The sequence below is a fragment of the Oncorhynchus tshawytscha genome, linkage group LG30 (genome assembly GCF_018296145.1).
Source record: "Oncorhynchus tshawytscha isolate Ot180627B linkage group LG30, Otsh_v2.0, whole genome shotgun sequence".
Classification (NCBI taxonomy): Eukaryota; Metazoa; Chordata; class Actinopteri; order Salmoniformes; family Salmonidae; genus Oncorhynchus; species Oncorhynchus tshawytscha.
In genome coordinates this window covers 36,393,174-36,407,861 of record NC_056458.1, presented here as the reverse complement: position 1 = coordinate 36,407,861, position 14,688 = coordinate 36,393,174, and the positions used below count along the sequence as shown (strand labels likewise).

At 42.1% G+C, this 14,688-nt stretch overlaps 1 protein-coding gene across 1 annotated transcript in view; it reads right to left on the bottom strand.

Moving 5' to 3' along the window:
• gramd1ba (GRAM domain containing 1Ba) overlaps positions 1-14,688 on the bottom strand; it is a 115,714-nt gene that overhangs the window by 80,019 nt on the left and 21,007 nt on the right. The window lies entirely within an intron of this gene.

The window sequence follows — 14,688 nt, the reverse complement described above, 5'->3', positions numbered from 1 at the left end:
CCGATGGGATGGTGCCAGGTTTCTTCCAGACATGATGCTTGGCATTCAGGCCAAAGAGTTGAATCTTGGTTTCATCAGACCAGAGAATCTTGTTTCTCTTGGTCTGAGAGTCTTTAGGTCCCTTTTGACAAACTGCAAGCAGGCTGTCATGTGCCTTTTACTGAGGAGTGGCTTCCGTCTGGCCTCTCTACCATAAAGGCTTGATTGGTAGAATGCTGCATAGATGGGTGTCCTTCTGGAAGGTTCTCCCATCTCCACAAAGGAATTTGGGAGCTTTGTCAGAGTGACCATTAGGTTCACCTCCCTGACCAAGGCCCTTCTCCCCAATTGCTCAGTTTGGCCAGCCAGCCAGCTCTAGGAACAGTTTTGGTGGTTGCAAACTTCTTCCATTTAAGAATGACGGAGGCCACTGTGTTCTTGGGGACCTTCAATACTGTATACATTTTTTGGTACCCTACTCCAGATCTATGCCTCGACACAATCCTGTCTCGGAGTTCTACGGACAATTCCTTCGACCTCATGACTTGGTTTTTGCTCTGACATGCACTGTCAACTGTGGGACCTAATAGAGACGTGTGCCTTTCCAAATCATGTCCAATCTATTTAAATGTACCACATATAGACTCCAATCAAGTTGTGGAAACATCTCAAGGATGATCAATGGAAACAGGATGCACCTGAGCTCAAATTTGAGTCTCATAGCAAAGGGTCTAAATACTTATGTCAATAAGATATGTTTTTTTTTCTATATATAACAGTTTTAACTTTGTCATTATGGGCTATTGTGTGTAGATTCAGGGTAAAAAAAAGACAAATACATTTTAGAATAAGGCAGTAAGGTAACAAAATGTGGTAAAAGGGAAGGGGTCTGAATAGTTTCCAAATGCACTGTATAAGTATGTGGACACCTCTTCAAATTAGTGGATTCGGCTATTTCAGCCACACCCATTGCTGACAGGTGTAGAAAACGAACACACAGCTCCATAGAGAAACATTAGAAGTAGAATGGCCTTACTTAACAGTTCAGAGACTTTCAACGTGGCACCGTCATAGAATGCCACCTTTCTATCAAGTCAGTTCAACAAACTGTAAGTGCTGTTAGTTGTGAAGTGGAAACGTCTTGGAGCAACAACGGCTCTACCGTGAAGTGGTAGGACACAAGCTCACAGAACAGGACCGCCGAGTGCTGAAGTGTGTAGGGCATAAAAATCATGTGTCCTTGGTTGCAACACTCACAACCGTGTTCAAAACTGCCTCTGGAAGCAATGTCAGCACGAGAACTGTTCGTCGGTAGCGTCATAAAATGGGTTTCCGTGGCCGAGCTACCACACACAATCCTAAGATCACCATGCGCAATGCCAAGCGTCGGCTGGAGTGGTGTAAAGCACGCCGCCATTACACTCTGAAGCAGTAGAAACGCATTCTCTGGAGTTATGAATCACGCTTCACCAGCTGACAGTCCGACGGAATAATCTGGGTTTGGCGGATGCCAGGAGAACGCTACCTGCCCCAATGCATAGTGCCAACTGTAAAGTTTGGTGGATGAGGAATAACGCGTGCCACGCGTAATCACCTAACATCAGTGCCCAACCTCACTAATGCTCATGGCAGAATGGAAGCAAGTCCCCACAGCAATGTTCCAAAGTCTATTGGAAAACATTCCCAGAAGAGTGGAGGCTGTTATAGCATCAAAGGGGGGACCAACTCCATATTAATGCCCATGATTTTTGGATGAGCATGTGTCCACATACCTTTGGTCATAAAGTGTAGCTCAGGCTACTAAGCAAAGAGTAGTAGCATAATAGAACTTAAAATTTGTGTTTTGAAAAACATTTTCTTATTTCCATGTTTCTTTAGACCTGCCCCCCAAAAGTACAATGTTTATCTTTCTGATGTTTTTTCATTTGTACATACAGTACAGTAGCCCCAATTACATTCAGCCATGGGTCGATTTCTCCTTTAGCGGATGGTGATGGGGCCCGAACGTAGTTATAAATAATTTGTACACTGCAAATTGACCGCAAGAATCCCAAACATATGTTTTATTTTATTTTGAATTAACCCTTATTTTATCAGGTAAGTTGACTGAGAACACATTCACAGCAACAACTTGGGGAATAGTTACAGGGGAGAGGAGGGGGGATGAATGAACCAATTGTAAGCTGGGGATGATTAGGTGACCATGATGGTATGAGGGCCAGATGGGGAATTTAGCTCGGACACCAGGGTTAACACTCCTACTCTTACGATAAGTGCCATGGGATCTTTAGTGACGACAGAGAGTCAGGACACCCATTTAACGTCCCATCCGAAAGACAGCACCCTACACAGGACAATGTCCCCAATCACTTAAAAAAATATATGATTGGACCAGAGGAAAGGGTGCCTCCTACTGGCCCTTCAACACCACTTCCAGCAGCATCTGGTCTACCAAACAGGACCAACCCTGCTTAGCTTCAGAAGCAAGCCAGCTGTGGGATGCAGGGTGGTATGCTGCTGGAAAATACAGATGTAGTATTTGACAAAAACATTGATTGAGTATTTTCTAACCTCGATTACATTGGGATATGATCAGATATGCCTCTCTATTTATGAGTGAGAATACTTGGGAACATATTTCCTAAATTAAAATCACTTTAAGCTAATTTCTTGGTGATTTTAGAGTCTTTAATTTGATGAGTATTTTATTTGGCCAGCCAGAAACAAACTGGGGACCCTGGCTTACAGTAACAAATTTGTATTTTAATGTTACTTAAAACCTTCATAAATGCAACCAAATTATTATTTTTCCGATAGCATTATTAGACTGTTAGAATGTTGACGTCCAAAAGATGCATCATTGGCTCGTGGGTCCTCAAGTCCTTTCTAGTGTTAAACGTTGCATAACCATTCCAGTGCTTCCACAGTGAACACTCTCTCTGATGGGCACGGCTCTGCCTATCAACCAGATTATGTTCACGCATGCACACACACACATACACACAATACTTTCAGGTCGCCCGAGGTAAAATAGCACCTGGAACTAACAAAACACCAGAAACAGACAGTTCGACAAATACAAAAGGCTGAATACTCTTCACACAATGAGAGGTGTAGTTTGTCCGGAAACTAAAACAATGGCATTTTCATCATCTTGGAGCGGAAGTCATGATTCAGCAACCATCTTTTAGCACATTCTCTGCACAAAGAGACACTTCTTACCTCACCTTGCCCACTGTCGGACCTGTATGAAAACATTTTTTTTTTTTTAGCTTATAAAACTACTAAAAACAATAGTTTTCTGGGTGAATACTTATTACATCATGGCTATCAATTCATAATTCAAAAAGACAACACCACAACACATTCATTAATCTGGTTGTATTTATGAAACTGATAGCATGGCAATCAGACGTAAATAAATCGTGACTGACTCAACCAAACGACCTGGTAAAGTAAAGAAAGTATACAGACCCCTTAACTTTTTCCATATTTTGTTACATTACAGCCTTAATGTAAAATTGATTAAATCATTTTTTTCTCCTCAATCTACACACAGTATCATATTTTAGAAAATGTTTGCAAATGTATTACAAATAAAAAACAGAAATATCTCATTTACAGACCCTTTGCTATGAGACTCAAAATTGATCTCAACTGCATCCTGTTTCCATTGATCATCCTTGAGAAGTTTCTACAACTTGATTGGAGTCCATCTGTGGTAAATTCAATTGATTGGACATGAGGGTGTCTATATAAGGTCCCACAGTTGACAGTGCATGTCAGAGCAACAACCAAGCCACAAGGTTGAAGGAATTGTCCGTAGAGCGCCAAGACAGGATTGTGTTGAAGAACAGATCTGTGGAAGGGTACCAAATCATTTTTGAAGCATTAAAAAGTTCAAGAACACAGTGGCCTCCATATTTCTTAAATGGAAGAAGTTTGGAACCACCAATACTTCCTAGAGCTGGCCGTCCAGCCAAATTGATCAATCGGGGGAGAAGGGCTTTGGTCAGGGAGGAGACCAAGAACCTGATTTTCACTCTGACAGAGCTCCAGAGTTCTTCTGTGGAGATGGGAGAACCTTCCAGAAGGACAACAATCTCTGCAGCACTCCACCAATCAGGCCTTTATGGTAGACCGGCCAGACAGGAGCCACTCCTCAGTAAAAGGTACATGACAGCCCGCTTGGAGTTCGCCAAAAGACACCCAAAGACTCTCCGGCCATAAGAAACAAGATTCTTAGGTGTGATGAAACCAAGTTTGAACTCCTTGGACTGAATGCCAAGCGTCACGTCTGACATCTGGAGGAAACCTGGCACCATCCACCAGTGAAGCATGGTGGTGGCAGCATCATGCTGTGGGGATGTTTTCAGCGGCAGGACTGGGAGACTAGTCAGCATCGAGGGAAAGATGAACGGAGCAAAGTACAGAAAGATGGAAGATGGCGCCAGATGGGACAAACTGAAAGCACGTATATCCTACCAACGGGACATTAAAAAACGTAATATGTTATGTTTCAGGGAGTTGTGGCTGAATGACGACATTAAGAACATACAGCTAGCGGGTTAGACAGAACAGCAGCCTCTGGTAAGACATGGGGCAGGAGCCTATGCATTTATGGAAACAACAGCTGCTGCAAGATATCTAAGGAAATCTCAAGGTTTTGCTCACCTGAGGTCGAGAATCTCATGATAAGCTGTAGACCACACGATCTACCTAGAGAATTTTCATCTGTATTTTTAGCAGCTGCCTACATACCACCACAGACCGAGGCTGGTACTAAAACCGCACTCAACAAGCTGTATTCCGCCATAAGCAAAGAGGAAAACGCTCATCCAGAGGCGGCGCTCCTAATGGCCGATGACTTTAATGCAAGGAAACTTAAATCAGTGTTACCTCATTTCAATCAGCATGTCAAATGTGCAACCAGAGGGAAAAAACATCTAGACCACCTTTACTCAACACACAGAGACGTGTACAAAGCGATCCCTCGCCCTCCATTTGGCAAATCTGACCATAACTCTATCCTCCTGGTTCCTGCTTACAAGCTAAAATTAAAGCGGGAAGCACCAGCGACTTGGTCAATAAAAAAAGTGGTCAGTTGAAGCAGATGCTAAACTACAAGACTGTTTTGCTAGCACAGACTGGAATATGTTCCGGGATTCTTCCGATTGCATTGAGGAGTACACCACATCAGCTCCTGGCTTTATCAATAAGTGCATCAAGGACGTCGTCCCCAAAGTCAATGTACGTACAGTTTAAGTCGAAAGTTTACATACACCATAGCCAAATACATTTAAACTCAGTTTTTCACAATTCCTGACATTTAATCCTAGTAAAAAGTCTCTGTCTTAGGTCAGTTGGGATCACAACTTTATTTTAAGAATGTGAAACGTCAGAATAATAGTAGAGAGAAATATTTATTTCAGCTTTTATTTCTTTCATCACATTCCCACTGGGTCAGACGTTTACATACACTCCATTTGTATTTGGTAGCATTGCCTTTAAATTGTTAAATTTGGGTCAAACGTTTTGGGTAGCCTTCCACAAGCTTCCCACAATAAGTTGGGTGAATTAGTGACAGAGCTAGTGTAACTGAGTCAGGTTTGTAAGGCCTCATTGCTCGCACACACTTTTCAGTTCTGCCCACAAATGTTCTATGGGATTGAGGTCAGGGCTTTATGATGGCCACTCCAATACCTTGACTTTGTTGTCCTTAAGCCATTTTGCCACAACTTTGGAAGTATTTTCGGGGTAATTGTCCATTTGGAAGACCCATTTGCGACCAAGCTTTAACTTCCTGACTGTTGTCTTGAGATGTTGCTTCAATATATCCACATAATTTTCCTACCTCATGATGCCATCTATTTTGTGAAGTGCACCAGTTCCTTTTGCAGAAAAGCACCCCCATAACATGATGCTGCCACCCCTGTGCTTCACGGTTGGGATGGTGTTCTTTGGCTTGCAAGCATCCCCCTTTTTCTTCCAAACATAACGATGGTGATTATGGCCAAACAGTTCTATTTTTGTTTCATCAGACCAGAGGACATTTCTCCAAAAAGTATGATATTTATCCCCATGTGCAGTTGCAAATCGTAGTCTGGCTTTTTTATGGTGGTTTTGGAGCAGTGGCTTCTTCCTTGCTGAGCGGCCTTTCAGGTTATGTCGATATTGGACTTGTTTTACTGTGGATATAGATACTTTTGTACCTGTTTCCTCCAACATCTTCACAAGGTCCTTTGCTGTTGTTCTGGGATTGATGTGCACTTTTCGCACCAAAGTACGTTAATCTCTAGGAGACCGAACACATTTCTTTCCTGAGTGGTATGACTGCTGCGTGGTCCCATGGTGTTTATAGTTGCGTACTATTGTTTGTACAGATGAACATGGTAGCTTCAGGTGTTTGGAAATTGCTCCCAAGGATGAACCAGACTTGTGGAGGTCTACAATTTTTCTGAGGTCTTGGCTGATTTCTTTTGATTTTCCCATGATGTCAAGCAAAGAAGCACTGCGTTTGAATGTTGGCCTTGAAATACATCCACAGGTAAACCTCCAATTGACTCAAATGATGTCAATTAGCCTGTTAGAAGCTTCTAAAGCCATGACATCAATTTCTGGAATTTTCTAAGTTGTTTAAAGGCACAGTCAACTGAGTGTATGTAAACTTCTGACCCACTGGAATTGTGATACAGTGATTTATAAGTGAAATAATCTGTATGTAAACAATTGTTCTAAAAATTACTTGTGTCATGCACAAAGTAGATGTCCTAACCGAATTGCAAAAACTATAGTTTGTTAACAAGAAATTAGTGTAGTGGTTGAAAAATTAGTTTTAATGACTCCAACCTAAGTGTATGTAAACGTCCAACTTCAACTGTACATACCCCAACCAGAAGTCATGGATTACAGGCAACATTTGCACTGAGCTAAAGCATAGAGTTGCCACTTTCAAGAGCTCCCGCTAACCCGAAAGTTTATAAGAAATCCCACTATTCCCTCTGACAGAACCATCAAACAGGTAAAGCGTCAATACAGGAATAAGAACGAATTGTACTACACCGACTCCAACACTAGTTGGATGTGGCAGCGCAAACTATTACAGACTACAAAGGGAAGCACAGCTGGGAGCTGCCCAGTAACACGAGCCTACCAGACGAGCTAAATAACTTACAGTGCCTTGCGAAAGTATTCGGCCCCCTTGAACTTTGCGACCTTTTGCCACATTTCAGGCTTCAAACATAAAGATATAAAACTGTAATTTTTTGTGAAGAATCAACAACAAGTGGGACACAATCATGAAGTGGAACGACATTTATTGGATATTTCAAACTTTTTTAACAAATCAAAAACTGAAAAATTGGGCGTGCAAAATTATTCAGCCCCTTTACTTTCAGTGCAGCAAACTCTCTCCAGAAGTTCAGTGAGGATCTCTGAATGATCCAATGTTGACCTAAATGACTAATGATGATAAATACAATCCACCTGTGTGTAATCAAGTCTCCGTATAAATGCACCTGCACTGTGATAGTCTCAGAGGTCCGTTAAAAGCGCAGAGAGCATCATGAAGAACAAGGAACACACCAGGCAGGTCCGAGATACTGTTGTGAAGAAGTTTAAAGCCGGATTTGGATACAAAAAGATTTCCCAAGCTTTAAACATCCCAAGGAGCACTGTGCAAGCGATAATATTGAAATGGAAGGAGTATCAGACCACTGCAAATCTACCAAGACCTGGCCGTCCCTCTAAACGTTCAGCTCATACAAGGAGAAGACTGATCAGAGATGCGGCCAAGAGGCCCCTGATCACTCTGGATGAACTGCAGAGATCTACAGCTGAGGTGGGAGACTCTGTCCATAGGACAACAATCAGTCGTATATTGCACAAATCTGGCCTTTATGGAAGAGTGGCAAGAAGAAAGCCATTTCTTAACGATATCCATAAAAAGTGTCATTCAAAGTTTGCCACAAGCCACCTGGGAGACACACCAAACATGTGGAAGAAGGTGCTTTGGTCAGATGAAACCAAAATTGAACTTTTTGGCAACAATGCAAAATGTTATGTTTGGCGTAAAAGCAACACAGCTCATCACCCTGAACACACCATCCCCACTGTCAAACATGGTGGTGGCAGCATCATGGTTTGGGCCTGCTTTTCTTCAGCAGGGACAGGGAAGATGGTTAAAATTGATGGGAAGATGGATGGAGCCAAATACAGGACCATTCTGGAAGAAAACCTGATGGAGTCTGCAAAAGACCTGAGACTGGGATGGAGATTTGTCTTCCAACAAGATAATGATCCAAAACATAAAGTAAAATCTACAATGGACTGGTTCAAAAAAAAACATATCCAGGTGTTAGAATGGCCAAGTCAAAGTCCAGACCTGAATCCAATCGAGAATCTGTGGAAAGAACTGAAAACTGCTGTTCACAAATGCTCTCCATCCAACCTCACTGAGCTCGAGCTGTTTTGCAAGGAGGAATGGGAAAAAATGTCAGTCTCTCGATGTGCAAAACTGATAGAGACATACCCCAAGCGACTTACAGCTGTAATCACAGCAAAAGGTGGCGCTACAAAGTATTAACTTAAGGGGGCTGAATAATTTTGCACGCCCAATTTTTCAGTTTTTGATTTGTTAAAAAAGTTTGAAATATCCAATAAATGTCGTTCCACTTCATGATTGTGTCCCACTTGTTGTTGATTCTTCACAAAAAAATACAGTTTTATATCTTTATGTTTGAAGCCTGAAATGTGGCAAAAGGTCGCAAAGTTCAAGGGGGCCGAATACTTTCGCAAGGCACTGTAACTTTTACTGCTGCTCTTTAATGATTTATTATTCTTATCTCTTACTTTTTGGGTGTGGTGGGGTATTTTCTTAAAACTGCATTGTTGGTTAAGGGCTTGTAAGTAAGCATTTCACAGTTAGGTTTACACCTTTTGTGTTCGGCGCATGTGACAAATAACGTTTTATTTTATTGAAAAGATCCTTGATGAAAATCTGCTCCAAAGCACTCATGACCCCAGACTAGGGTGAAGGTTCACCTTTCAACAGGACAATGACCCTAAGCACGCAGCTAAGACAACGTTGGAGTGGCTTCGGGACAAGTCTCTGAATGTCATGGAGTGGGCCAGCCAGAGCCCGGACTTGAACCCGATCAAACATCTCTGGAGAGACCTGAAAATACCTGTCCCCATCCAACCTGACAGATCTTGAGAGGATCTGCAGAAAATGGGAGAAACTCCCCAAATACAGGTGTACCAAGCTTGTAGCGTCATTGCCAAAAAGCCTGAAGCTGTAATCACTGCCAAAGGTGCTTCAACAAAGTACTCAGTAAAGGGTTTAAAAAATGTTTAAAAACCTGTGTTTGCTTTGTCATTATGTGGTATTGTGTGTAGATTGGTGAGGGAAAACAATGATTTAATCTATTTTAGAATAAGGCTGTAATGTAACAAAATGTAGAAAAAGTCAAGGGGTCTGTATACACTGAACAAAAATAGAAACGCAACATGTAAAGTGTTGGACCCATATTTTATCAGCTGAAATTAAAGATCCCAGAAATGTTCCACAATGTACGCAAATAAAGCTTATTTCTCTCAAATGTTGCGCACAAATTTGTTTTCATCCATGTTAGTGAGCATTTCGCCTTTCCAAGATAATCCATCCACCTGACAGGTGTGGCATTATCAAGAAGCTGATTAAACAGCATGATCATTACACAGGTGCACCTTGTGCTGTTGAAAATAAAAGCTACTCTAAAATGTGAAGTTTTGTCACACAGCACAATGCTACAGGTGTCTCAAGTTGAGGGCATGTGTGATTGGCATGCTGACTGCAGGAATGTCCACAAGAGCTGTTGCCAGAGAATTGAATGTTCATTTCTCTACCATAAACATTGTCTCAGAGAATTTGGCAGTACGTCTAACCTGTAACCACGCCAGCCCAGGACCTCCAGATCCAGCTTCTACACCTGCGGGGTCATCTGACACCAGCCACCCGGACGGACAGCTGGTGAAACTGTGGGTTTGCACAATCAAAGAATTTCTGCACAAACTGTTAGAAACCAACTCAGGGAAGCTCATCTGCATGATCGTCGTCTGTACACATTTCCTGGAAGCTGCAAATGTCCCAGTTCTTCCATGGCCCGCATACTCACCAGGACATGTCAACCATAGAGCATGTTTGGGATATTCTGGATCGACAGCGTGATCCAGGTACCACCAATATTCAGCAACTTCGAACAGCCATTGAAGAGGAGTGGGACAACATTCCAGGGCACAATCAATGACGAGATCAACTCTATGCAAAGGAGACGTGTCGCGCTGCATAAGGCAAATGGTGGTTACACCAAATACTAACTGGTTTTCTGATCCAAACCCCTACCTTTTTTTAAGGGATCTGTGACCAACAGATGTATATCTGTATTCCCAGTCATGTGAAATCCATAGATTAATTCAATTGACTGATTTTCTTATATGAACTAGAACTCCGTAACATTTTTAAAATTGTTGCATGTTGCGTTTATATTTTGGTTCATTGTACAATAATACGATTCAATAACAACAATCATGAGCTAATATGAACCTGTTCATTCAGATTCAAACCGCTTTGCAGTCCACACCTAAACCTTGGTGTACTGTACATAGTAAAACGATGCATCAATAAAAAAAAAAACGATACCAGGCACCACACGTCTTTGGGCCAACTGTTTCCAAGGTGCAATAGCAACTCAAAAACTTATATTGACCTCATCAAGAACAATATAATATAGGAGTATATGGCACAAAGGAATGTGGACATACATTAAGCATAATTTGAACAGTTTTCTCTGAACAAAGCCACTATGTGCTCCAAATCAACATTCCTCAACTCCAAGCTTGGGTCCCCTCACAACGCACATTTTTGATCCAGCCCAGCACTAACCCACTGGTTTCAACTCATCCACTGACCATCAAGTGCTCGATTAGTTGAATCCGGTAGATTAGTGCTGGGCTGGAAATAAAATGGGCATGTCCTATGGGGAGTTGAGAAACAGAGAGTCCAACAACAGAGAGAGTGAGTGAGGTCAGTGCTACTCACTTGACCCTGCAGAGGGCCAGTCTCCTCCTCATTGAGGTCACCCGCAGGTGACAGCCCTAACTGACTCCTAGGCTGCAGGACATCTGACCAAGCTGGCCACTCTGGACTATGGTGAAAATCAGCCCAATCGCTTTCACACACTCAGTCTTACATTATTTTCTCAGTCCCCTACTATTTCTATCCCTCTTTCACTCACTCTCATATCCCCCCTCTTCAAGGTGACCCACTTTCCAGGCTTCTCAGTCTTGTTCCTCTCCTCACCTGCTCTGTTCAGCTCTGCTCTGTTCAGCTCTGCTCTGTATCGTACTGTACTATGATACCCTGTATATCTGGCTACAGTCTGCTGTGCTGGGTGGATATATTCTCCGCATGGGGGCCGCCCATAATTCATGTACTGTCCACTAGGGAGGTGGAGCTAGGGGAAGGGAGCATTGGAGTTAACTATGAGGGAACATGTGTAAAGTGCTCAATGCCCCCCATATGGCTGTCTCTGCAGGTGTTAATGCAGGGGGTTGTGTGTGTATGGTTGGTTGGTTCAGGGCCGAGGTGTTTTAGTGATATACTGTACAACCCAGTGTGAGGTAAATGAGCATCCCGGTGAGATTGGAGTATTAAGTTAGACACTAGACAATGTGTCGTCAATAGGCAACATGCAAGGAGAAGGCAAGGAAGGTAGACACCTAGAGTGCTCTTCCCTGCAGTGTGATAGTCTTGTGTTTGTTGTGTAGTAAATATTTCAGCTTTCATTTCTTGTAAAGCACATTGCGTTGCATTCCATGTCTTAAATGTGCTGTATAAATAAAGCTTAATTTGAAGGTGTAGGATAAAGCTCTACCTAGATGCTGATCTTGTGTCAGTTTTGCATTTTCCTCACTCATGGTTAAGGTTAACCCAGACCTGGGTTACAAACGTATTCAAATGTCCACCAACAAGTACACATTCAAATCAAATTCATGTCTTGGGCAGTGTCTGAATATATTGGAGATGAGTAACTAGACTCAGTCCAAATACCTTAGCAGCTAGTCACTGTTTTACACCGTAAGACAGGTGCACAGCCAGAACATAATTACGAGTCACATAGGACTGGGCGGTATACCATATTTTACTATACACCGGTACTTATGCACGGACCAGCTTGGGTTTTTACTTTACCGTCTATAACGGTATTTGAATGTTTGGTTTGTTAACTGTGATACGCCATGTGTAATGTCCATTTTTATAGTTTACTCCGCTACTTGAGTCATCCCTCTCCATGCCGCTTTCCACACAGACCTAGTCCCATTCCGTCACTCAAGGAGCGCATTTGTTGTTGCTTGACCACTAGACAATGTTGATGACAACGATGTTGTTTCCACTTTAAACTTAATTTAAATCCACAAGCGTTCTATAATTACAATATTAGTTTGTGCTTCTTACATCTGCAAACAGCTAGTTCGTATTTTCTTAGCAAGTTAAGCTAAATCATGTTAGCCACTAATGCTCATCACTAGTTAGCTGGCTGAGTCAGAGCAAACGTAGCTAGCTACTACAGCCTGATATCAGTACTGGTGGAGGCCTAAATCAGCATGTTGTTTGTACAACAGTATCTTCTAAATCAAAGAGGAAAAGGCGAAGCAAGAATATGTTGGCTATATGAATACAGATTTAATGTAGCAAAAGACTATAGTGTCCCCTAGGAAACACTGAACGTCAATTTGGTTCCTACCCTGTCACAATAACTCGTCCATGGCATTTTCATTCGTTGTCATGTCACACAACACTGTATTCAAAGTGCCCAATATTATTTATAATCTAACTATAGAATTATAAGAAACATTATATTTCCATGATTCCAAATTTCACCCAAGTGTATTGATCTAAATCGCAATTGCAACATTTGGTTAAAAATAAGGCCTAGTATTTTTGCCCATATCATGGCAGTGTGGAATGAACTCAAATGAGTGCAGGAAATGCAGAAATTGATGTTAATGCAGGAAATAATTTTTAATTGAAGTTGAACAGTATAAAACAATCCAAAAGGAGAAAGACCCGTTGAATTCACTTAGAATGTATGTGTTGCCACCCTAGGGTCACGCACTACTCATAAAGCAAATGTAGAACTTTAATTAATCCAAAAAATAAAACAACCTCAAATAATGTCAATAATGGGAAAAATACCATATGATATGATATTTTGGCCATATCGCCCAGCGCTAGAGTCACACACGCTTTCTCTGACATCTCACACACACATATGCACACACTCACAGTCTTCCGGGCAGCTGTGAAAAACACCTTCAAGGGGGATGCAAAAGTGCAGACGTGACCACATTTGCAGGGTCATAAATCATTAAGGTGGAAGGTGGCCATAAATAAATGCATCGGTGTGCCAGGGGTCTGTTAGTGAGCCTCTGAGTGATACCTGTCTGGTTAGATATACAGTCGTGGCCAAAAGTTTTGAGAATGACACAAGTATAAATTTACACAAAGTCTGCTGCCTCAGTTTGTATGATGGCAATTTGCATATACTCCAGAATGTTATGAAGAGTGATCAGATGAATTGCAATTAATTGCAAAGTCCCTCTTTGCCATGCAAATGAAGTTTGAAGCAAATGCAGTTCAATTGTTGTGAAGAAGGCTTCAGGGTGCCCAAGAAAGTCCAGCAAGCGCCAGGACCGTCTCCTAAAGTTTATTCAGCTGCGGGATCTGGGCACCACCAGTAAAGAGCTTGCTCAGGAATGGCAGCAAGCAGGTGTGAGTGCATCTGCACGCACAGTGAGGCAAAGACTTTGAGGATGGCCTGGTGTCAAGAAGGGCAGCAATGAACCACTTCTATCCAGGAAAAACATCAGGGACAGACTGATATTCTGCAAAAGGTACAGGGATTGGACTGCTGAGGACTGGGGTAAAGTCATTTTCTCTGATGAATCCCCTTTCCTATTGTTTGGGGCATCTGGAAAAAAAAGCTTGTCGGAGGGCTCTGTTACTGTACACTGGCACACTGTGATGTTGGCAATGGCCAAAATGACCTGAGGAGTGGATGTGTATTTCAAGTGGGTGGGTTAGAACCTTTGAAGTTTTTTTTTAGAGCCGAGTTCAATGGAATAGTCCCAAAAGTGCTAAATCTATTTCTAATTCTAAATAGCTTAATTTATTGTGATGTACATTTGTACAGGTTGTAAAAAAAAAGTGTGTGAGGTGAGCAAAGGCCCCCCGAGCTCGGAGGCACCCCGAATCAGGGGACTGAGGGGGCGTGTGATACGACTTCATGGGAGAGGGTATACCAGTTCAAGACAAGCTTGCAACACCTGAAAGCTTGCAGAGGAGATGTTACACCATTATATGTCCTCCTTTGACACAAATTAATAGTGTGTTCTTGCCACAGCTGGTGCCAAGAGTAAAAAGTGTTTTGAAATGTTTGGCTATGGTGTGCCCTAATGAACACGAGTCCCTTTATTAAGGGCTCTACACAGTCTACGCAAGTTTTCTTCTTGGTCACAAATGTGACAGAGTTGTCAGAAGAAGCAAAACACATCTTCATATGGAATCACGTAGTAACCAAAAAGTGTTAACAAATCAAAATATATTTTAGATTCTTCAAAGTAGCCATCCTTTTCATTGATGACAGCTTTATCCACTCTTGGCATTCTCTC